The sequence below is a fragment of the Gorilla gorilla genome, chromosome 13, assembly GCF_029281585.2.
Source record: "Gorilla gorilla gorilla isolate KB3781 chromosome 13, NHGRI_mGorGor1-v2.1_pri, whole genome shotgun sequence".
NCBI lineage: Eukaryota > Metazoa > Chordata > Mammalia > Primates > Hominidae > Gorilla > Gorilla gorilla.
The window spans coordinates 82,324,905-82,348,784 of record NC_073237.2 but is presented as its reverse complement, the minus strand read 5'-3'; the positions used below and the strand labels follow the sequence as shown (position 1 = coordinate 82,348,784).

At 43.0% G+C, this 23,880-nt stretch overlaps 1 protein-coding gene across 2 annotated transcripts in view; it reads left to right on the top strand.

Annotated features, from left to right (window-relative positions):
- ISCA1 (iron-sulfur cluster assembly 1) overlaps nt 1–21,109 on the top strand; it is a 160,316-nt gene extending 139,207 nt beyond the window's left edge. Inside the window, exons 4-5 of one of the 2 annotated variants that reach the window (XR_010130252.1) lie at nt 14,575–15,888; nt 19,976–21,109. The gene's annotated coding sequence lies outside the window, so the exon portion shown is untranslated. Of the gene's footprint in view, nt 1–14,574; nt 15,889–16,440; nt 19,411–19,975 lie in introns of those variants that run through there. The other variant, XR_010130253.1, reaches the window with a different exon arrangement.
- The last annotated feature ends 2,771 nt before the right edge of the window (nt 21,110–23,880 follow it).

Below are 23,880 nucleotides of genomic sequence, written 5' to 3'. Positions count from 1 at the left end.
AGGCCGCTGACAGGCTGAACTAACTTAGGGAGAAACTTAGTTTGTAGTTTATAGTTTAAACAAAGACGGTAACAGCCCTTTCCCAAAGCAGACCTCCTTCTTGCCTGGGGACTAAACTAACATTATCCATAAGATTAGAAATTATGGTTTAGGAGTCATGCAGCTGGAGGCTACAAGACTCCGACCTTCCTTAAACTGCTCCTGAGATCAGAGCTTGAGGTATTTTGCAGACCCTGCACTTGATGGATCAGCTGGCTCCACCCAGATCAATAAACTGGCTCATTTGATCTTGTGCCCCCCCCCCAACCCATGAACTGACTCAGCACAAGAAGGCAGCTTTGACATCCCTGACCAGTCAGCTCTTCTGGCTCACTGGTCTCCCCCGACCCACCAAGTAAACCTTAAAAACTCTGCTCCCCAAGCTGGATGCCGTGGCTCATGCCTGTAATCCCAGCACTTTGGGAGGCTGAGGCAGGTGAATCACCTGAGGTCAGGAGTTTGAGACCAGAAAGAAACCCCTTCCCTACTAAAAAATATAAAAAATTAGCCAGGCGTGGTGGCGTATACCTGTAATCTCAGCTACTCGGGAGGCTGAGGCAGGAGAATCACTTGAACCTGGGAGGTGGAGGTTGCCGTGAGCCGAGATGGCACCATTGTACTCCAGCCTGGGCAACAAGAGCGAAACTCTGTCTCAATTAAAAAAACAAAACAAAACAAAAAAACTCTGCTCCCCGAATGATGCTTAGGGAGACTGATTTGAGTAATAATAAAACTCTAGTCTCCTGCACAGCCTGCTCTACGTGAATTATTGTTTGTCTATTGTAATTCCCCTGTCTTGATGAATTGGCTCTGTCTAGGCAGCGGGCAAGGTGAACCCCTCGGGCGGTTACAGCAGGGGTACATTTCATGAAAGTGGGAGTTACAGGGGCTAAAAGAAAAATCTCAGCTGAATTGAACTTAAAGGAGTTTAAGTGATCAGTGAACGATTTGTGAAGCCAGCAGCTACCCCTCCCCCAGAATCACGGCAGATTCAGAGAGACTCCAACGCAGACACATGGTGGAAGATTTATGGACAGCAAAAGGAAAGTGAGGTACAGAAAACAAAAGTGAGGTACAGAAACAACTGGATTGGTTGCAGCTCAGCATTTGCCTTATTTGAACATGGTTTGAATAGTTGGCTACATTTGATTGACCAAAACTCAGTGATTGGCACAGGTGTGGGCTATGGTTGGTTTGTACCTCCACTTGTTATAGTTCACAATGTACAGAAAAATTTTAGGCCGAGCTTAACTATGTAAGGAGGCAGCTTTAGGCTAAACTTGATTTAACACAGGCAAAATCGTAAATGAATAAATGCAGGATATCTTGAAGCAGGGACTTACAGGTCATAGGAGGATTCAGAGATTCTTTGATTTGCAGTTGGTTAAGGGAGCAAGGCTTTGTCTAAAAACTTTAGGCCAGCAGGAAAGGAATGTAAAGGTTTGGCTTTAACATGTTTGTTAGGATAAGGAATCATTGTGCATTTCTATGCCATAGTCAGTTTATGAGAGCAAGCCATAGCATGCTGTGTCAGAGTGACCAGTTAGCAAGATTGATGGTCTGCAGGCATGACTGTCTCCAGGCTCCATCGTAAAATTTTAAACAAAGAACAATAGTCAAAGTTCAGCCCTCAGTTTCCCCTTACCTGAAGTCTACGTGACAGCAGTTGGCATTTTCCATCTGGTGGTGGTCCTTGTTTCTGAAAAACAACTTAAGATGTTATCTTTTGGCTGGGTGTGGTGGCTCACATCTGTAATTCCAGCACTTTGGGAGGCTGAGGTGGGTGGATGACCTGAGGTCAGGAGTTCAAGACCAGTCTGGCCAACGTCATGAAACCTTGTCTTTACTAAAAATAGAAAAATTAGCTGGGCATGGTGGTGCATGCCTGTAGTTCTAGCTACTCGGGAGGCTGAGGCAGGAGAATCACTCGAACACAGGAGGCAGGAGAATTGCTCAAACACAGGAGGCAGAGGTTGCAGTGAGCTGAGATTGTGGCCCTGCACCCCAGCCTGGGCAACAGAGAGAGACTCCGTCTCAAAAAAAAAGATTTAATCTTTTAGTTTCTACAGAGAGCCAAACACTTTGTGACTCTGACTTACTGGGTGGTTACTGTTTAAGCTATTATTGTCTTCTTGCTTCAAACGCTGTTCATTTACTTCTCTAATTGCTGGTTGCAGGGTTAGCTAGGTGACTAGAATTTCCTTGGAAGAACTCAAAATTTTTCTTCATTTCCATGCTTGTGGGACCCAGCAAGCCCCTAAGAGAGGTCCCAGCTCCATCTCACTACCACCCCAGGGCCTTAGCTTTTGCAGCCCCAGCCCCTGAAATGCCAGGAGCGTATCTGGTGTTGGCCTGGCCTGCTGCACTCTGGCCCCCAAACTTCAGGCCTTGTATGCAAGAAATACATGCTCATGAAGGGGGCCAGAGTATGCCACCTTAAAACATGCCAGTTTGACATATGGATTGTTTTGAGTCGAAGGTTATTGGGAATCAACAGATAGAGAAAGAAAGCCTTCTTGTAGCTTCCCTTATCTGACTAAAAGCAGAAACTTCTGAGAAATTAGGTTGCCATAAATCCCTTCTCTCCCCAGGGGCGTTTTATGTACATGAAAAAGATGGAAAGTTGACATTGAGATGAATCTGCACAAAGAAGCCTTCCTAAAATAACCCTGTCTTCCATTAGTTTCACCACATATTTACCTTTTGACAATTTATTGCCCCTAGGGGCCCAACCCCCACCCTTTCTTTGCTAGTCATTTCTCCACAATTTATTGCCCTTGTTAAAATGGTACATAAGCCTCTGAGCTTAACCACCTCTTTGAGGTTTTACTTCTTTTTGTGTAGCCCCCATGCACATAAAATTAAAACATCACCTAAACTTGTATGTCTTTTTCTCCTATTAATGTCTTTTGTTAGTTTAATTTACACTGAGAATAAGAGGGTAGAGAAAAAGTTTTTTCTTCCCAGGTACTTGCATATAATGATGAAAACTTGGCCAGGCACAGTGGCTCACACCTGTAATCCCAGCACTTTGGGAGGTCGAGACTGGTAGATCACCTGAGGTCAGGAGTTCAAGATCAGCCTGGCCAACATGGTGAAACCCTATCTCTACTAAAAATACAAAAATTAGCTGGGCATGGTGGCACACACCTGTAATCCCAGTTACTCGGAAGGCCGAGGCAGGAGAATTGCTTGTGACCAGGAGGCAGAGGCTGCAGTGGACTGAGAGCTTGCCACTGCACTCCAGCCTGCACAGCAGAGCAAGACTCCATCTCAAAAAAAAAAAAAAAGAAAGAAAGAAAGAAAGAAAACTCTTTATCATTACCCAGTTGTAGTATTTTGATTATATAACATATGACAGATTCTAAAATATGGCACTGATGGTACAGCTAGAATATGAACCCATAACTACACATTATAACTAGGTGACATAGCTCCCCTAAGGGAATATTTACAGCCATATAAATTAACTGTGTTAAAATTTCTAAGTTTCCTGGTGGAACAAGAAGTTGAAACTGCCCTTGGTCTGGCATTTCCTATGATTTGGGGTACTGTTCCCTGGACTTCCTAACCATTGCTGCTACCACCTTGAACCTATCTCCCACAAGGAAACCCTGAAAACTTCCCTTATCTAGTGCTCCCTCCTTGCTGAAATCTGTGTCTTTAGGCTTGATGCAGGCGAATGTAATTTGCACACTATCTCTGTGCCTGAGGTTTTATTCTCAGGTTTTGGATTATCAGAGTGGACCCTAAATGAAGTCACTTATAGCCCTATTAAAGGGAGGCAAGAGGCTGGGTGCGGTGGCTCACGCTGGTAATCCCGGCACTTTGGGAGGCCGAGGCAGGCAGATCACGAGGTCAGGAGATCAGACCATCCTGGCTAACATGGTGAAACCCCGTCTCTATTAAAAATACAAAAAATTGGCTGGGCATGGTGGTGGGTGCCTGTAGTCCCAGTTACTCGGGAGGCTGAGGCAGGAGAATGGTGTGAACCTGGGAGGCGGAGCGTGTAGTGAGCCGAGATCGCGCCACTGCACTCCAGCCTGGGCAACAGAGCGAGACTCCATCTCAAAAAAAAAAAAAAAAGGGAGGCAAGAGAGATTTTTTTTTTTTTTTTTTTTTGGAGACAGAGTCTCACTCTGTTGCCCAGACTAGAGTGCAGTAGTACAATCTTGGCTCACTGCAACCTCCACCTCCTGGGTTCAAGAGATTCTCCTGCCTCAGCCTCCCCACCAGCCACCGCGCCCAGCCTATTTATTTACAAGGTGCTAGACTTTTAGTTAATCTCTTCAGGATTGGGAGGACCTGGAAGAAAAAGATCTAGCTATGTTAAGAGACTCTTTACAGATCTAGATTTTCCCCCACAAAGGATGGCTTTGCGGGGCCATTTAAAGATATGGCAGAGAAACATGTTTTGGGGTAAAATATTTTGATTTTCTTCCTTGTCTTGTAATGTTATGCCAGAGTCAGATTGGAAAGTAAGTCACAATATATAGGGTTAAATAAAATCCATCTGATGGGAATTTATGATTTGTAGGAGATGACTCCCCAGACCCCTTAGATAGGAATTTGGGCAAGATAAAAAAAATCAGAGCTTAGTACCCGTTTGCTACAGTGGCTCCAGGAAATAAATCAGATTGTCTAAATGATTCTTATATCCATATAATAAAATACTATTAGCCCATTGCCAATGATCATGAAGAAGTATACTTAGTGATATGGAAGATATACTGAGAGGACAGTGCTTGCTACAAAACTGCAGGACTGATCTGTCACATATACAGTTGATTCTCATTATTCACAGATTCCATATTTTGTGAATTTGCCTACTCACTAAGATGTATTTGTAATCCTAAAATAAATATCCATGGTGCTTTTGTGGTCGTTTGTGGACACCTACAGAGTAGTGAAAAATTTCAGTTGCCTTACGAGCACATTCTCAGCAAGGTCAAACAAGGTGATGTTCCACCCTCTTATTTCAGCTCTCACACTGTATCCAAAAGTCCTTTTGGCTATTTATTTATTATTATTATTATTTGAAACAGAGTCTGGCTCTGTCGCCCAGGCTGGAGTGCAGTAGTGCGATCTCTGCTCACTGCAACTTCCGCCTCCTGGGTTCAAGGGATTCTCCCACCTCAGACTCCCGAGGAGCTGGGACTACAGGGGCACGCCACTACACCCAGCTAATTTTTGTATTTTTAATAGAGACGGGATTTCACCATGTTGGTCAGGCTTTTCTCAAACTCCTGACCTCAGGTGATCCACCTGCCTCGGCTTCCCAAAGTGCTGGGATTATAGGCATGAACCATTGTGCCCAGCCCCTTTTTGCTGTTTATTTAGTGCCATGTTTTTCACATTTTTGTGCTCTGTGTTAGTAAATCCATTGTTTAAAATGTCTCCCAGTGTAGTACTAAAATGTCCAGTGTTTCTAAGTCCAAGAAGATTAGGATGTGCCTTACAGATAAATCATCATCATGTATGTTAGATAATCTTTGTTCAAGAGTGAATTAAAGTGCTCATCATGAGTTCTGTGTTAAGGGATGAAAAATATATATTAAATAAGGTGTCTTTCAACAGAAACATGCATAAACCAAGACTATGTATTGCTCAGTTGCTGAAAATGTTGTGACAAGAGGCTCACAGGCACCTCACCCTGTATTCCCCTAGGAGTAATGTTTTAGTATTCACTAATTCAGTGTATATAATTGCTGTGAATAACGAGAATCAACTATACAAACATTAAATGAATTTTTTATGATACATGTGTACAAACACATAGACAAACCTGAAAGAATATGCACAAACCTATGATCAGTGATTATCTCAAGGTAATGCGTAGAATTCTGGTCTTTTACATTTTCCTCTTTTTGCCAGTTTTCATTTTCTAGTTTTTCTTTTTTCTTTCTTTTTTTTTTTTTTTTTGAGACAGAGTCTCGCTCTGTCACCCAGGCTAGAGTGCAGTGGCATGATCTTGGCTCACTGCAAACTCCGCCTCCCAGGTTCAAGCGATTCTTCTCCCTCAGCCTCCTGAATAGCTGGGATTACAGGCATGCAACACCGTGCCTGGCTAATTTTTGTGTTTTTGGTAGAGATGGGGTTTCACCATCTTAGCCAGGCTGGTCTCGAACTCCTGACTTCAAGTGATCCGCCTGCCTCGGCCTCCCAAAGTGCTGGGATTATAGGCATGAGCCACTGCACCCAGCTGAGATTACTTCTTTTTCTCATTTCTCTTCCTTGCTTAATTTTTCTGGCTGGAGACTCAATTACAAGGCTGAGAAGAAGTAGCAATTGCAGATATCCTTGTCTTCAACTCCATCCAGGTTGCTGTGAATGCCATTATTTCATTCCTTTTTATGGCTGAATAGTATTCCATGGTATACATATACCACAATTTATTTATCCACTAATTAATTGATGGGCATTTGGGCTGGTTGCATATTTCATAATTAAAATAAACATGGATAAATTCACTATCAAAATAAAACAGGGTCAAGCAATTCTTCTGCCTCAGCCTCTCGAGTAGCTGGGATTACAGGCATGTGCCACCATGCCCGGCTAATTTTGTATTTTTAGTAGGGAGGGGGTTTCACCATATTGGTCAGGCTGGTCTCAAACTCCTGACCTCAGGTGATCCTCCCACCTTGGCCTCCCAAAGTGTTGGGATTACAGGCATGAGCCACTGTACCCGGCAACCAAAATTTTTAAAATATACAACCTTTCAACTTATTAAGAATATATTTTATTTTTATAGGGATCAAATTTTGCCCTGATAAAAAGAAAAGAAACATTAAAATGTTGCCAATTGAATAAAAACAAACACTGATATGGTTAGAAATATTAGTTTTAGATTTAAAATCCTGGATTTAAGTCTCAGCTTCATCACTACAACTGTATGATGTTGGCCAAGTTATAAAATTGACATGAGCCACATGTCAAGTATAAGAAAATTTAAATAGCAAGAGAAGTCTGAATGAAAATGCTTGCTTTGTCATTTGCCTTTGTATGTCCTTGGACAAGTGACTAAATTTCCCTGTGCCTCAGTTTCCTCCTCTGCCAAAAAATGGGGGTTGACAACCTTCTAGGTTTTTGGTCAGGATTAAATGAGTGAACACATGCAAAGCATTTAGAGCAATTCCAATCCCATGGTAAGCCCTTCCATAAGTGCTATTGTTCCCTCTCCACTAGGTAACTACCAAATCTTAAATGAGTTTATAAATATCAAGCACTTCACACAGTACCTAGTGCACCAACTCATGATACCTTTCATGATAATCCATCAATCCAGGATTCAGTGTTGTTGGTTTTGTTGTTGTTGTTGTTGTTGTTTTTGAGGCAGAGTCTCATTCTGTCGCCCAGGCTGGAGTACAGTGGCATGATCTCTGCTCAATGAAGCCTCTACCTCCTGGGTTCAAGTGATTCTCCTGCCCCAGCCTCCCGAGTAGCTGGGATTACAGGCACATACCACCATACCCAGCTAATTTTTTGTATTTTTAGTAGAGACGGGGTTTCACCATGTTGGCCAGGCTAGCCTCAATCTCCTGACCTCAGGTGATCCACCCGCCTCGGCCTCCCAAAGTGTTGGGATTACAGGCATGAGCCACCACGCCTGTCCCAGGATTCAGTTTTGATGTTGACATTGTTGAAAGCTGAGCAACTCCTTCGACAGGTTGAAGGACTACCAATCTGTTGATCAAGCAAGACCATGGTGGCTACCAGCACAGTCATAGCAGTGTCTCAAGGGTAAGGCTTCAGAGGTTTGGTGTAAGGTAGGTCCTTCAGTGCAGGTGTGGGACCTGACCAAGTGTAGGCAAGATTTGTACTTTAATAGGTGCAGAGAGGGCGGGGCATGGTGTCTCACGCCTGTAATTCTAGCACTTGGGGAGGCTGAGGCCAGTGGATCACCTGAGGTCGGGAGTTTGAGACCAGCCTGGCCAACATGGCAAAACCTCGTCTCTACTAAAAATACAAAAATTAGCTGGCTGTGGTGGGTGCCTGTAATCCCAGCTATGCAGGAGGCTGAGGCAGGGGAATCTCTTGAAGCTGGGAGGCGGAGGTTGCAGTGAGCCGATATCATGCCACTGCACCCCAGCCTAGGCAGCAGAGCGAGACTCCGTCTCAAAAAAAAAAAAAAAAAAATTCAGAGAGGAGATTTCAGCTTTGAACTGAGCCTTAAGGAACAAAGAGTTGTTTGATAAGCCCAGTGGATCAAACTGCTTTTCTGAAAAGGGAGCTATTAACCCTGATAATAAGAGATAGTTGAGTCCACAGTTCAGATAAATGGGTTTCCAGGAAGTTTTTGGCATAAACCATAAAGTCATTTGCAATGTTATCTTCCTGGGCAAGAATTTCCTGGAAGAATAAAGTCATGTTAATATTGACCATCTCAGCCTGGCCCAGTGGCTCACATCTGTAATTCCAGCACTTTGGGAGGCCAAGGCGGGTGGATCACTTGAGGTCAGGAGTTTGAGATCAGACTGGCCAACATGGCGAATCCTCGTCTCTACTAAACATACCAAAAAAAAAAAAAAAAAATTAGCCAGTCACGGTGGCTGTGATCCCAGCTACTTGAAAGGCTGAGGCCCTACAATCGCTTGAACCAAGGAAGGGGAGCTTGCAGTGAACCGAGATCGCTCCACTGCACTCCAGCCTGAGCAACAGAGCAAGACTCCATCAAAAAAAAAAAATATATATATATATATATATATATATATATATATAAACAGTCTCTATTCTTAATTAAGCTGTGTGACTGTGAATGGTTTCAGATTAGTGTCCTTTAGTGCCATTGTTCTTAATCAAAGCAAGCCTTTCTAGAGCTTATGAAAGCAGGAAAACCAATGAAATTGAACTTGCATATAGGGACAGGCATTTGGAGCTGATCTTGTCTTCAGAGACCAGATCTAAACACAAGGAGACAGATGAAAGTCTTCATATATCTCAAAGAAAACCTGTTCTATTTGTCCAGAAATGTGTCTTTATTAAATGTGAGACTTAATAAAACTAGCAGTTAAAGTGATAAAACATTGATTGTAGTTTATGACAGTGCAGATGCCAAGCATCTTTGAGATAGATGTCCCCGGGACCTGTAGTTGCAAGTGAGCTCATGTACCTGGGTGTAAGAGCAGGCCCAGGAACCACGTGACCACAACGCGGTTGAGGCTGCAACAGAAGCTGCAGTGATACGCCTTTCTCACAGCCGTTGCTGTTGCCTCTTTCCTCTTCCCACTCTGCCTCATCTAAAATACATTTTCTCCTTGAGCCATCCTTGCTGCAGGGAAGCGTCTGTCAACACTGCAGTTTGCCTTCATTTGTGAAATTCTAGTTGTTTTTTTCTTCCCCCACTGCTCCTTCCATAGTGAGCTAAGTCAGTTCCTGATCATGCATTTCTCTTTTTTTAATATGTAAGTAAACACTTATTAGACAAAGCCGTTAGCAAGCAGTGGAGAAACAGTTTATACAATCTGTCTGCTACACTCAGGGCACTCTGTTCTGTATTCCTCTAGATGCTTCAACCATACCTTCCAAAACTGGTTCTCTTTAGGGAGATGCAACAACATCCTAAAAGCGTAATTGCTTAACTGCTTAGTTTATAGTCAGCATCAGGCAATTAAAAATCTTCAAAATCAATTCCAGACTTGCTAACCCTAAGAGCCATTCTGAAAGGTAGGAGGATTAATACGGATTTTTTTTCTTTTTCTTTTCCTTTTTTTTTTGTGACAGAGTCTTGCTGTCTCCCATGATAGAGTGCAGTGGCATGATCTTGGCTCACGGCAACCTCCACCTCCCGGGTTCAAGCAATTCTCCTGCCTCAGCCTCCTGAGTAGCTGGGATTATAGGTGCATGCCAATTTTTAGTAGAGACTGGGTTTCACCATGTTGGCCAGGCTGGTCTCAAACTCCTGACCACAGGTGATTGGCCTGCCTTAGCCTCCCAGAGTGCTAGGATTACAGGCGTGAGCCACTGCACCCGGAGAGTTTACCAGATACTATGCCCTGTTTATAAGGGAGGGAATATCCTCAAAATATTTAAGACAGTTCACATATTATATTGAATGCCACTAATTTCAATGACAAGAGTCCATTTCTAACATTCGTCATATAAAGCCTTTAGGGCTAGCAGGGACAGCTTCTCAGGTACTTACAGTAGCTGCTGTGGGAATGTGGCCTTTCTGGTTAAATACTAGCTGATCACCTCTAGAATGCAAATTCTTCTTAAATAAAATTTCGATTTAAATAACAAATGAGAACGTAAGCTCCACGAAGGCCAGAATTTCTGTCTGTTTTGTTCATTGCAGCGTCTAAAATAATGCCTGATGAATAGTGAGGGCACAAATATTTGTGGAATGAGTAAATATCACGCTGATTTTGCTGAAGTATTTAAGCAAGTTACAGACATTGTAAAAATAAATGTTTTGGGACGGACGCGGTGGCTCACGTCCGTAATCCCAGCACTTTGGGAGGCCGAGGTGGGCAGATAACGAGGTCAGGAGATCGAGACCACCCTGGCTAACACGGTGAAACCCCATCTCTATTAAAAACACAAAAAATTAGCCGGGTGTGGTGGCGGGCTCCTGTAGTCCCAGCTGCTCCGGAGGCTGAGGCAGGAGAATGGCGTGAACCTGGGAGGCGGAGCTTGCAGTGAGCCGAGATCGCACCACTGCACTCCAGCCTGGGCAACAGAGCGAGACTCCGTCTCAAAAATAAATAAATAAATAAAATAAAAATAAAATAAATGTTTTGGCCACAAACATACTTACTGTAACAGTAATAAAAAATATGCTTGAACTACATAATCCTTAATTTTAGGGGGCTCAAGAGTTTAAAGGAAAGGGGGAGATATCCAAGTAAGAGAGCATGCATGCTAACTTTCCAGCAGCTGGATGTTATCTACTTTTCCTAAGACTATATCAACCTGTTGATCATGACCTGTCTTTTCATAAGAGTCCCACTTAATCTAAAAATTAGACTGGAACTTAGAGCCAATAAATACATTATGGGCCTGCATTTCCTGTATATCTTTTGTATTACAGCCTCCATGCCATCTAAGAGCACTTTGTTCCTTCTCTCAAAATCCTTCCCTGCTTTTAAATAATTTACTTTTGAATTAATAAAAACCTCACCTTATTAATCATCATATTATTTGCATCATATTAAACCCTGATCAGCCCTTAAAATGTTAAAGAAAAGACATTACTATGTTTCTTAACGAATACACAAAATCTTTCAGTACAAATACTTTTATATTCAGCCCCTGTAAAACCATCAGCTGTTGGAAACGTTTTTAAACATGAACCAAAGGGTCTAGTTTTAACAACTTAGCTATGAGTGGGTGAAATCCTACCCATTTCATAGAGTTCTCCAAATTAATAACAATATATATCAGTCTATTCTCACGCTGCTATAAAGAACTGCCTGAGAATGGGTAATTTATAAAGAAAAGAGGTTTAATTGACTCACAATTCCACAGGGCTGGGGAGGCCTCAGGAAACTTACAATCATGTTGAAAGTGGAAGCAAACATGTCCTTCTTCACATGGCAGCAGGAAGGAGAAGAATGAGAGACAAGCGAAGGGGGAAGCCCCTTATAAAACCATCAGATCTCATGAGAACTCATTCATTGTCACGAGAACAATTACCTCCACCTGGTTCCACCCTTGACACATGGGGATTATTACAATTCAAAATGAGATTTTGGATGGGGACACAGCCAAACCATATCACAGTGTAAAATAAAAGGATGGTCCCTTAGAGCTTTGAAATTCTTCTACTGACAGTCCTATCTTCTTTATTCAAGAAGTATGTAGTCATTTTCAGAATTCACTCCAGGGCCAACTTCTTAATGTAGATGTCAGTAAATCAGTGATGGCAAAAGGTATGCAAAGAAGAAAACCACATCAGAAAGGATGCAAAGCCAGAGATCCAACCAGCCGGGGTGTTGGGGAAGCCCGTTTGCCCCGGACTGAGGCTGCACATCGAGGTTCTGCTGCTATCTCCCAGCCTTGCTCAAGCCTTGCCACTTCCAGGGACCATCTCAACCATCTACAACCGGTGCAGCCACCTTCATCTCACTGCAACCCTAGTCTCTGTCTCATTTTGACGAATGTCAGCATTTGCTGTTTTTTTCTCCATCCAAATGCAAAGCTGTTCACTTCTTCTCCTGGTCTCATTTTCCATGCTTGTTCAGCTTTCTCCCTTGTTGGATTTTTCCTACTGCCTTCAATAACCATAGATGTACATACAGTGGATATCTATGTATCTGATGGCTGGAAATTCTAGAGTACTAATATTTGCAAACAGTGATAAAAGCTGGAATTTATTTTGAAGGGAAAATTTCCATCAGTTCAAGGAGGAATCACATTGGTGAGCCCTTTTAGTCACATGGATATAAATGAAGCTTCTACACAAAAGTAGGTGCTGTCTACTGAGACATTAAGCATGCTGTGTAATTGGTATGTTTTGAAAGGCCATCGTTGTTATGGACTGGCATGGCTCTGCAGAGATTACTGGGTTGTTTAGCAATTTTGGAGGGTGGGCCAGAGAGTAGCAGAATGAGAGAGGGGGACTCCTGAGGAAGAGGGAGAGGTGCTGGCCCCAGCATTGCAGTAGCAGGAAAGGGGGAAGAAGGGATAAGTACCCCTGAAGAGACATGGCCCACTGACTTCCAGAGCTAGGATATCTGATGTCCAGTGTTAAACTTTTCTTTTCTGTATTTTTAGTTTGTGAGTGGAGTTGGTTATAGCTAACAGTGTTGTATTCTCGGTGCCTTAGGGGAAAAAGAGAAATAAAGGCCTGTGCCCCTACTTTGGAAGGAAGCAAACCCATTGTATCAGTGAGACAGCCACAATATCAGTAAGGATTAGGTTCACTTGCAAGCGAAAGGTAATGGAATATGACAACATTTCAATAATGTAAACAAAGTCCAAAGTCAAACAGCCTAGGACTGGTGTGGGGGCTCCATGACCATCAGGAACCTGGGGTCCTTTTATTCTGTTGCTCCACCATCTTCAACATGTCACATCCACCTAGAGTCCAAAATGACTACCTGACTGACAGCTGCCAGGTCACATTCTCAGGAAGGGGGAAGGCAGTGAAGAAGGTTACTCCCCCATGTTTGAGGGATAGCTCCTCAAGCCCCACATGATATCTCCATATCTAATTGACCAGAACATACTCCCATGACAGCACCTAGCTGCAACAGAGGCTGGGAGATGTAATTTTTATTTTGGATGCCCACGTGTTCAATTAAAAACCAGAGAAACCAGAAGTTCTATTAGTACAGAAGGAAAGACTGATGTCAACACTGTGGTATACATAGTAATCTCCCTCCCCCAGGGTGTTCATGCCCTAATCCCAGGACCTGTGAATATGTTATTTTACATGGCAAAAGGGACTTTGCAGGAGTGATTAAAATATGTATCTTGAGATGGGGAGATTTCCTCATATTATCTGGTGGACCCAATGCCATCACATGAACCCTTAAAAGCAGAGAATGCTTCCTGGCTGTAGTCAGAGGGAAACATGATGACAGAAGGAAGGAACAAAAAATGCAACGTTGCTGGCTTTAGCAAATGGAAGGGGACCCTGAGCCAAGGCATACAGGTGCCCTCTAGAAGCTGGAGGAGGTAAAAGACCAGATTCTTCCCTAGAGGCTTCAGAAGGAATACAGTCTTGCTGACACCTTGATTTGAGCCCAGTGAAACCCATGTCAGACTTCTGACCTACAGAATTGTAAGATAATAAATTTGTGTTGTTCTAATCCACTAAATATGTGGTAATTTATTATAGCAGCGTAGGAAACTAAATCAGGCATACAACCTGCATTCAGAGTCTCTGCTACAGCCATGCAGGCATTAGAGTGATCCAGGGATGGCCAGAGGCGGGAGAAACCCAGAGCACGCATCCACAGCAGGAAGTGGAAAACAACAACAAATGAATGTATAGAAATTCACAGACTCACCAGGATCCTTAGAAGTGATCCCGGGCTTTCTGAAGAATGAGGCCTGCATTGTTACTATTTAAGTATTAAAGGAAAGGATGACTCTCCCTTATTGCATAATGCAAAGCTAGTTATATTACCCCCTCTCACCCTCAAAATCTGTATTCTTAGACAGAGAACTGTGGCAGGAAATAGATGTTAACTATCTAAAGAACGTGGGTGGTGTGGTGGGAAGCTAAGGCTAAAGGACCCAGATTTCATCCAACCATCCATCCATTCATTCATTCAGTACCTACAGAGTATTTATAAAGTCTGGAAACAGATTTTACAAGTTGCAGATGTCCTTGATGACACTGTGCACGTTTGCCTATGTGTTCAGACTTTGTGGACATCTTGCTGTGTGCCCAAGAAAGCAGTGCAGCAGAGAGTTGGGGGCCGGCCTGCAAGGAGCTTACAGTCTACCAGGAGGGCAAACAACTAACTGAGTGATGGCTCAAGAGAAGGAGGAGCTTCACATGACGGATGCATGCTCACTAGTTCAGAACATGGCTCAGCACTTACTATAGTCTGACCTTGAGCAAATTTTTTTTTTTTTTTTTAGATGGAGCCTTCCTCTGTCACCCAGGCTGGAGTACAGTGGCATGATCTCAGCTCACTGCAACCTCCGCCTCCCGGATTCAAGCAATTCCCTGCCTCAGCCTCCCAAGTAGCTGTGATTACAGGCATCTGCCACCACGCCTGGATAATTTTTGTATTTTTAGTAAAGATGGGGTTTCACCATCTTGGCCAGGCTGGTCTTGAACTCCTGACCTCATGATCCACCCGCCTCAGCCTCCCAAAGTGCTGGGATTACAGGTGTGAGCCACTGCACCCAGCCGACCTTGAGCAAATTACTTCTCTGTGCCTTTATTGTAGAAAACAACTTCTAGAATTGTTGCTAGGATTCAATGAGTTAACACATACATAGAACAGCTCCTAGCACATAATAAGCAGCTAAATACTTATTAGCTACTACTATAATTGGTACCAGCCATGTGACCTGGAGCGTGGGCTTCATTTCCTCACACCTCCCGGGGTCTGCCAGGTCAGATGCAATAATGGGTGTAAAAGACATTTATGTACTGTTAAGGTACATCACAAAATGTATAGTATCATCACCACAGATTTAGTTACTTCTAATGTTGATTGTTTACTGTCCCTACAGGTAAGCTTACAATGTAGGAATCTTTTTGTCTTCTGTCACTGATGCATCCTGACCTCCAAAAACAGTGCCTGGTACATAAAGCACTCAATAGAGAGTTGTTGAATTTCTTGAATGGATCAATAAATTAATGAACAACTAAATAAGTGATCCTGGCTGTCTGAGTCAGCTCAAATGGCCATAACAAAATATCACAGATTAGGTGGCTTAAGAAACAGAAATTTATTTCTTACTCTCCTGGAGGCTGAAGTCCAAAATCAAGGCACTGGCCATTTTGGTCCCTGGTGAGGGCTCTCTTCCTGGCTTGCAGGTGGCTGCCTTCTTTGTGTGTCCTTACACAGCAGAAAGACAGACAGAAAGAGAGAAGGACAGGGAGAGATAGTGAGGGCTGGTGTCTCTTCTTACAGGGGCACAAATCTCATCACCAGGGCCCCACTCTTATAACCTCTTTAACCTTAATTACTTCCTCAGAGGCCCTACCTCCAAATACTGTCACATTAGAGGTTAGGGTTTCAACATATGCATTTTGGGAGGACACAATTCAGTCCATAACACGGCATGAGTGCACACATAAGTTTCCATAAACATAGAAACAAAAATTCCGTAAATTCGTTGTGGCTTGTCACCTCTTGACATGAACTTCTTTGAGCTCTGGCCATCTCAGGATACCTGCACCACCACCATTAGCACCGTGGCCTTTGTCTTCTTTGCAAGGTGAGTCTCTCCCAGGTTCCCCTGACTGCAGCTCTAACAAGCCAATTGTCCAGTGTGACCAAGGAAGAAGAGTCTTGCAGATTTTAACCAAGAAAGGGAAGGTCCAGTTGGTCTTGTCAAAAGACAAAATTCCAACAAATATAGTTATAGATCTAATTGGCTTTTATTTGCAATTCATGAATCAGGGCAGCTTCCATTCTACAAAATAGCATGAGGGTTCCTGCTGGACAGCAGCAGAACAGTGGGTTTTGTAAGGTGAGAACAAGGAAATAGGAAAAAAAAAATTTTAAAGTCGGATTGGCTAACATCAGGTTACTATTTGTGTAAAAATTAAAGCAGAGAGGACTTCCTTATTGCACTGACACAGGTAGACTGGAATCTTCTGTTCTCAAGAAAAACTAGTCTATGTTGGATCTATCTGCTTCCTTAAAGCTTCTATTTGATGATGAGGCATTTAGCATGAATGACTCCATTTTGGTTTGGTCTCATCTGTTGGGGCCTAGTACAGGAGTTCAGTCCAAAATAACGGGCTCCCATAATTTTGTTTAACAGCCTAAACTTAAGTTCTTCAGTGATCTGAACCCACAGCTAGACCAAAATCTTCTGCTAAGTTGCTCTCCTTTTGACTGTCTGGCTGAGCTGTTGAAGGCCACAAAATATTTAGCAGGTAAAAGTACTGTTCAGGAACTATAATAATTTATTTTGTATTCATGGTGCTTTTCTGGCTTATAGAACATTGTTAATAAGTTGCTGTAATGTGCGCTTATATTTATGAATTTATAAACATTATGAATAATGTGATGATTATTGAGAGGCATATTGCCAAATGTCCATATACTGATGATTAGTCTATGTATTTATCAATGTATATAAATATGTCAGTTTTGTTTTCAGGGAAAAAACTGTTTGCAATCTATAACTTCCAAGGCTCTTATCTCTAAATTGAACATGTGCCTAGGGGTATCAAACAGAACAAGACCCCAGATAGTAACTAAATAGTCCTTTTTCTTATGACAGCTACTTAATCTGTAACAAAACAAGCAAACATAAAAACTAAGTGATCTCTAAAGCTTACCACCAAGAAAATAAATTAGCAACTGAACAAAGCGCCTTCCTTCAGGCTAGATCTTACATTCACACACAGTATCGACTTCAAGCCACTTCAGAAGAGACTCAGAAAGCTGCTGCGCCTGGCCTTGCCCTTAGGTTTGTTAGCTTCAGGGTCACAGTCCCAGCGGGGAGCTGACCCATTAGTCACACCTGCTTCACAGCCCTGCCAGCACTCACAGGGCCCAGTGAGAAGCCACAGGCATGCATGTTGGTAGCCAGGCCAGGAGACCCAAGGGCCACGCCCGTAGTTCTACAGAGTCATGTTAACCGTGGTTGTTATGGAGACAGCCAGTGTTCTTCATGAATGTGTAGCTGTTTAGTCACTCTGCCTGGGTTCGGGGACAGGCTGGCTCGTTACAAAGGCACCCACTACTGAAGACAGGCTCAGAGGCAGGAGTGGCCCAGCCCTGCCTTGTAGATGCTGATTGAGCTCTGCTACAGAAAATGCTTGACACAAGACTGTGCACCCCACCCCCATCCCAAACATGGCTTGACTCTTAAAACAGCCCTGTATAACCACAATTGGCTTGTTGCCCTGTTGTTGGCTGCACACACTGATTTTTCCACAACCTTCAAAACCCTTCCTGAAGGGTGTTGTGGAGCGAATCCCAGAAGATAAACACCGTGTGAATGAACCCAAACGCAGAGGGCTGTGATTACAGACCCTAGAGCAGCCTTCGAAGTATGCAGGGTTATTCCCTAAGGCACCACCTTCTCACTAACCAAAATGGGACTGACTGGTGCTGAGTCCCTCTCGCTTATTCTGCTAGGATGAAGCCTGCTGGATGCGAACTTTGTGCTGTGCTTTTTGTATTTGCTATTTGCAGAGCAGAACATTATTTTTTGGTGGAAGATAGAGATGTGGATATGTGAATCCCTGCCCTCAATTAACTCATAATCTCTTGGACTCACATATTAGCAATAAGAGGGTGGAATAGAAAAGCGGCTCCTAACTGATACAGGGTTAAGCCTGTGTAATGACAAATTTCAGAGCTGAACAAGCAGAGGACAAATCACTTAAATGCATGGCTTTAGAGCACTGAGGTCAGAACTACACAGCCATCAAAAAGAATGAGGCAAAGCCTGTGTGCTGATATGGAATAAGCCTAAAACACACCAGAGACTGACAAAGTAAGGAGCAGTACAGCCTGTATGATGTGTTCCCTTTTGTGGAGAGGAGAGGGGGAGGAGTGCAGAGGGAGTGGAGGGGGAGGGTGGGAAAATGCAGAGAATAAGCCCAGAGCATTCCTAGGAAACTGGCAACAGATTGTTTGTGTGTTTGTTTGTTTGTTTTGTTTTGAGACTGAATCTCACTCTGTTGCCCAGGCTGGAGTGCAGTGGTGCGATCTCGGCTCACTGCAATCTCCGCCTCCCAAGTTCAACCAATTCTCCTGTCTCAGCCTCCCGAGTAGCTGGGACTATAGGCGCATGCCACTATGCCCAGCTAGTTTTTGTAGTTTTAGTAGTGATGGGGTTTCACCATATTGGTCAGGCTGGTCTCGAACTCCTGACCTCAGGTGATCCACCCGCCCCCGCCTCCCAGAGTGCTGGGATTACAGGCCTGAGCCACCGCACTCGACCTCCCCGCCTTTTTTTTAAAAAAAGCAACTTTGTTGGGGGTGTAACTGAGAGACAATAAGCTGCACATATTTAAAGTATATAGTTTGATATATGTATACACCAGCAAAACTATCATCTCAAAAAGTACACATCTTCATCCCCCTCAAAGTTTTCTTGGACCCCTTGGCAATGCCTCCCTCTTGATCTTCCCCACCCATTCCTCATTCCCTAGCCAACACTCCAACACTGATGTGCTTTCTGTCAATACAGATTAGTTGGTATTTTCTAGAATTTTTTTTTTTGAGATGGAGTCTCGCTTTATCACCCAGGCAGGAGTGCAGTGGTGCGATCTCAGCTCACTGCAACCTCCGCCTCCTGGGTTCAAGCGATTCTCCTGCCTCAGCCTCCTGAGTAGCTGGGATTACAAGCACGTGGCACCATGCCCGGATAATTTTTGTGTTTTTAGTAGAGACAGGGTTTCACTAATGTTGGCCAGCCTGGTCTCAAACTCCCGACCTTAGGTGATCCACCCGCTTACACCCCGAAAAGTACTGGGATTATAGCCATGCCGAAAAGTACTGGGATTATAGGCATGAGCCACCGTGCCCGGCCTAGAATTTATATAAATGGAATTATATGATATTTGCTCTTTTTTGTCTGGCTTATCACACAATAATTATTTTGAGATTCATCCATGTTGTGTGTATCAATAGTTCCTTTCTTTTTAATGTTGAGTAATATTTTATTATGTGGATATATCACAGTTTTGTAATATACATTTGCCCATTGATGAGCATTTGGGTGGTTTTCTGTTTTGGGCTATTACAAATAAAGCTGCTATGAACATCTGTATATACATTTTTGTATGGATTTATTTTTTCTTTTCTTTTGGTTAAATATCTAGGCTTGGCATGGCTAGGAATTCCTGTAGGTACATGTTTAACTGTTTAAGAAAATGCCAAATTCCTGGTTCTAGTAATTCCTTTGCAGAGCCAATCAGGTTTTCTGATGCAATTTCTAATGGAAAATCCAATCCAATTTTCTGATAGAAGGATCTGACAAATGCTTATGTGTGTAAAAAATGATTGTTTTACTTGTTCTTTTCCAGTCTAGATGTCTTTTATTTATTTTTCTTGCCTGATTGCCCTGGAAAGAAGCTCTCACATAATGTTAAATAAAAGTGGTGGGAGCAAACAGCCCTGTCTTCTTCCTCCTGTTAGCAGGAAGTATTCACAGTCTTTCACCAGTAACAACATAGGACTTTTGCAGATGCCCTTTATCAGGTTGAAGAAATTCCCTCTTATTCATTTGCTGAGAGTTTTTATCAGGGATGAATGTTGTATTTTGTCAACTATTTCCATTTACTGCGATTATCATATAATTTTTTCTTTTTCTTTTTTTTTTTTTTTTGAGGCAGAATCTCACTTTGCCACCCAGACTGGAGTGCAGTGGTGCAATCACAGCTCACTGCAGCCTCGATCCCCCGGGCTCAAGCAATCCTCCCATCTCATCCTCCCAAGCAGCTGGTACTACACGTGTGCACCACCACACCTGATTAATTTTTAACTTTTATTTTTATTTTTGTAGGGACAAGGGCTTACTATGTTGCTCAGGCTGATCCTGAACTCCTGGGCTCAAGCAATCCTCTTGCCTCAGCCTCCCAAAGTGCTAGAGTTATAGGTGTGAGCCACTGCTCCCAGCCTGATGTGGCTTTTGTTATTATTGTCATTTTTGTTAGTTAATATGGTTAGTCAATTAATAATAATTGACATTATTAATATTATGAGCCAGATGCTTTTGATCCCTTCCCAGAGAAGAGCAACTTATCCAAATTCATACATCTCTATCTCAAAGCGCTTAATGCAAGTATACGTTGACAGATCTCTACTCCAAGAGGTAAACGGCAGGACTTTCCTTGGACACACGTCTGTGTTGGGATTTACCAGAGGAGAATGTCTGGTGCAAGCTACTATCAGTCATTAAAACCTTAGTCTGAAAGAGCAGCCACAGACAGACAGAAAGGCTGCTGTGTGGATCACTTGCTGTGTGAGCAGGAGGCTGCCACTTATGCCACCTAAACCAGTTTTCCCTTATGAGAAATGAGGACTTCTGCCCCTCCTACCTGGTAGGGGCTGTCATGACCACCACAGGGCATGAGGGAGTAAGAGGCTAGTCCTGATGCACAGGAGCCCTCTGGCAGTCCCGAGGGAGGAAAAACCACCTGCTTCTCTGCTTGCCTGGAGTCTACACTGTCTGGTGGTCTTTCAAAAACTGCCGTTAATTAACTGTAGCTGACTTGGTTGGCTATTCTTTTTAATTATTTGCTTGGGGGTGACTCTTTTATTCTGTGTAAAATTAGTTTAATACTCAGAATAACCAGCCCCTATAGAGTTTAAAAAAAAAAAGACTTTAAAATGCAAATTTCCCTCCCCATTCTTTTGCCTTGATCCCAAGCATCCACAGCACTTTGAAGGAGTTTGATAGTGATATAATAAGTGATGTAAAGGCTCCTGGAGAACTTAACATAAATGCAAATACATCTGTAAAATTTAAAACCAACCCAAGTGAAAAAAATCAGAATTGTTGCTTTTCTGGGATAGGTGGGGATTGACTGGAAAGGTTGCATGAGGCAATTTTCTAGGGTGATGGTAATATTCTGTGTCTTGGTAGGCTTTTGTGGTTACAAGGCAAATGCATTTGTCAAAATCTAATGAATGACTGTGCATTTCATCGTATGCAAGTTTTACATTCAAGGTAAGAGATGGATCTAGCAAAACGTTTCTTTCCTACCTCATGAAAACATCACCTTTTGGCAGACGTGAAAAGAATACTGTCACCGGATAGAAATGGGTTCATTTGCCCATGCAACAGAAAGCCAAACACCAAAGCACCAGATTTGTGTAGGGGAAAGGATTATTGCCAGGCAGCCAAGCAAGGAGACGAGAGTCAGGCTCAAATCTGTCTCCCCATACAAGACTTACAGTCTTAGATTTAAGAGAAAGATCTTGGAGGTGGAATTTTGGAGCTGGACAATGATTGGCTGAAAGGAAGCAGAGTTTGGAAAGTCCCTGGGTATGTGCAGTTGCCTCTTCAAGCTTCTTCATGGGTCGCATGTGCAAATTTGGAGGGAACTGGTTGTGACATAAAAAGGTCATTCATCGGCCGGGCATGGTGGCTCGATGCCTGTAATCCCAGCACTCTGGGAGGTTGAGGTGAGAGGATCACTTGAGGTCAGGAGTTTGAGGCCAACCTGGCCAACATAGTGAAACCCCATCTCTACTAAAAAAAAGTACAAAAATTAGGCAGGCATGGTGGCACATGCCTGTAATCCCAGCTACGTAGGAGGCTGAGGCAAAAGAATCGCTCGAACTTGGGAGGCAGAGGTTGCAGTGAGCTGAGATCACGCCACTGCACTCCAGCCTGGGTGACACAGTGAGACCCTGCCTCAAAAAAAAAAAAGGTCACTCATCTGGCCTCCAAGTCTATGCTCTGCAGACTCCAGTCAGCCATATTGGTTCCAGACTGCTTCAGCCAGCTTTGTAAGCAGATGGGATTATAGCAAACTGTTTCTTTATCTGCCCTCCTGCAAGACAAGCTCAAGCTTTCTGTAGGTTACCAGTTTCTTTAACCCTGTGGGGCACTGTGTCAATGCCAAGCTACTGAATGGTGACTCCGCCTTGCATTAAAAAGCATAGTCTGACCTGAATCCCTGTTTTCTAGCCACCAGGAGGCTTCAACACAAAAGGCTCCTGCTGGTGTCCATAAATTTCTAGCCCCATCAGAATATGAACAATGTCCAGTGTAGCATAACAGTCAGTAGTCTGGGTTCTGGAGCCTGACACCTGGTTTTCAACACCACGTCTACCCTTCTTATGATTTGGAGCAAGTCACTTAACTTCCAAGCCTTTACTCATTCATAGAACAAGAATAATAATTGTATCTATATCATAGAGTTGTTATGACAGGGATTAAATAAGAATTTAGCACAATGTATAATGCGTGGTAATCACTAGAAATCGTTGGCTATTGTCATAGGTTATTGTATTCGTATTTATTAGACTTCAAAGTCTCAAAGTCTGTGTTGGTTTGGAAACTTTGCTTTTTTTTTTAAATAGGAACAGAGGTAGTAACTCCATGTAGTGAAGAAATTATGTCTATTTAATTCTGTGCTGTCATAACCACTTTTAGAAAGGTGCTTGCAAGTAACAAACACCCTATATTATTATTATTATTATTATTATTATTATTATTATTATTATTGAGACAGAGTTTCAATCTTGTTGCCCAGGCTGGAGTGGCTCCTGAGTAGCTAGGATTACAGGTGTCCTCTACCACGCCTGGCTAATTTTTTGTACTTTTGGTAGAGATGGGGTTTCACCATGTTGACCAGGCTGGTCTCAAACTCCAGACCTCAGGTAATCCACTTGCCTTGGCCTCCAAAAGTGTTAGAGTACAGGCGTGAGCCACCGCACCCAGCCCAACATCCTATATTTTATGTAAATATTATACTATGGACCGACTTGTGTCTCTTCAAAATTTGTATGTTGAAGTCCTTACCCCCTATACCTCAGAATGTGACTGTATTTGGAGGTGGGGATTTTAAAGAGGTGGTTATGGTAAAATGAGGTCATATGAGCGGGCGCTTACCAAATATGATATAAGCCGGGGAAATCTGGACACAGACATGCACAGAGGGAAAGCATGTGGACACACAGGGAGAAGACAGCCATCTCCAAGCCAAGGAGAGGCCTCAGGATAAACCAACCCTGCTTACACCTTGATCGTAGACTTCCAGCCTCCAGAACTCTGGGAAAATAAATTTCTGTTGTTTAAGTCACCCAGTCTGTAGTACTTTGTTATGGCAGCTCTAGTAAACTAATGGAAGTACCTATTAATAAACGATTTATTAAAAGATAAAGCATGGGCTGGGCACGATGGTCACGCCTGTAATCCCAGCACTTTGGGAGGATGAGGTCAGCAGATCACCTGAGGTCAGGAGTTCGAGACCAGCCTGGTCAACATGGCGAAATGCCGTCTCTACTAAAAATACAAAAAATTAGCCAGGCATGGTGGTGTGCACCTATAATCCCAGCTACTCAGGAGGCTGAGGTAGGAGAATCGCTTGAACCCGGGAGGCAGAGGTTACAGTGAACTGAGATCGCACCACTGCACTCCAGCCTGGGCGACACAGCGACTCTGTCTCAAAGAAAAAAAAAAAAGATGAAGCATGATTAAGTGACCTTTTAATTCTAAGAACATGATCTGTCATTTTTAAAAATGCAACATTGCATTGAAAATGAAAACTGTTCTTGGTTGTGTTTT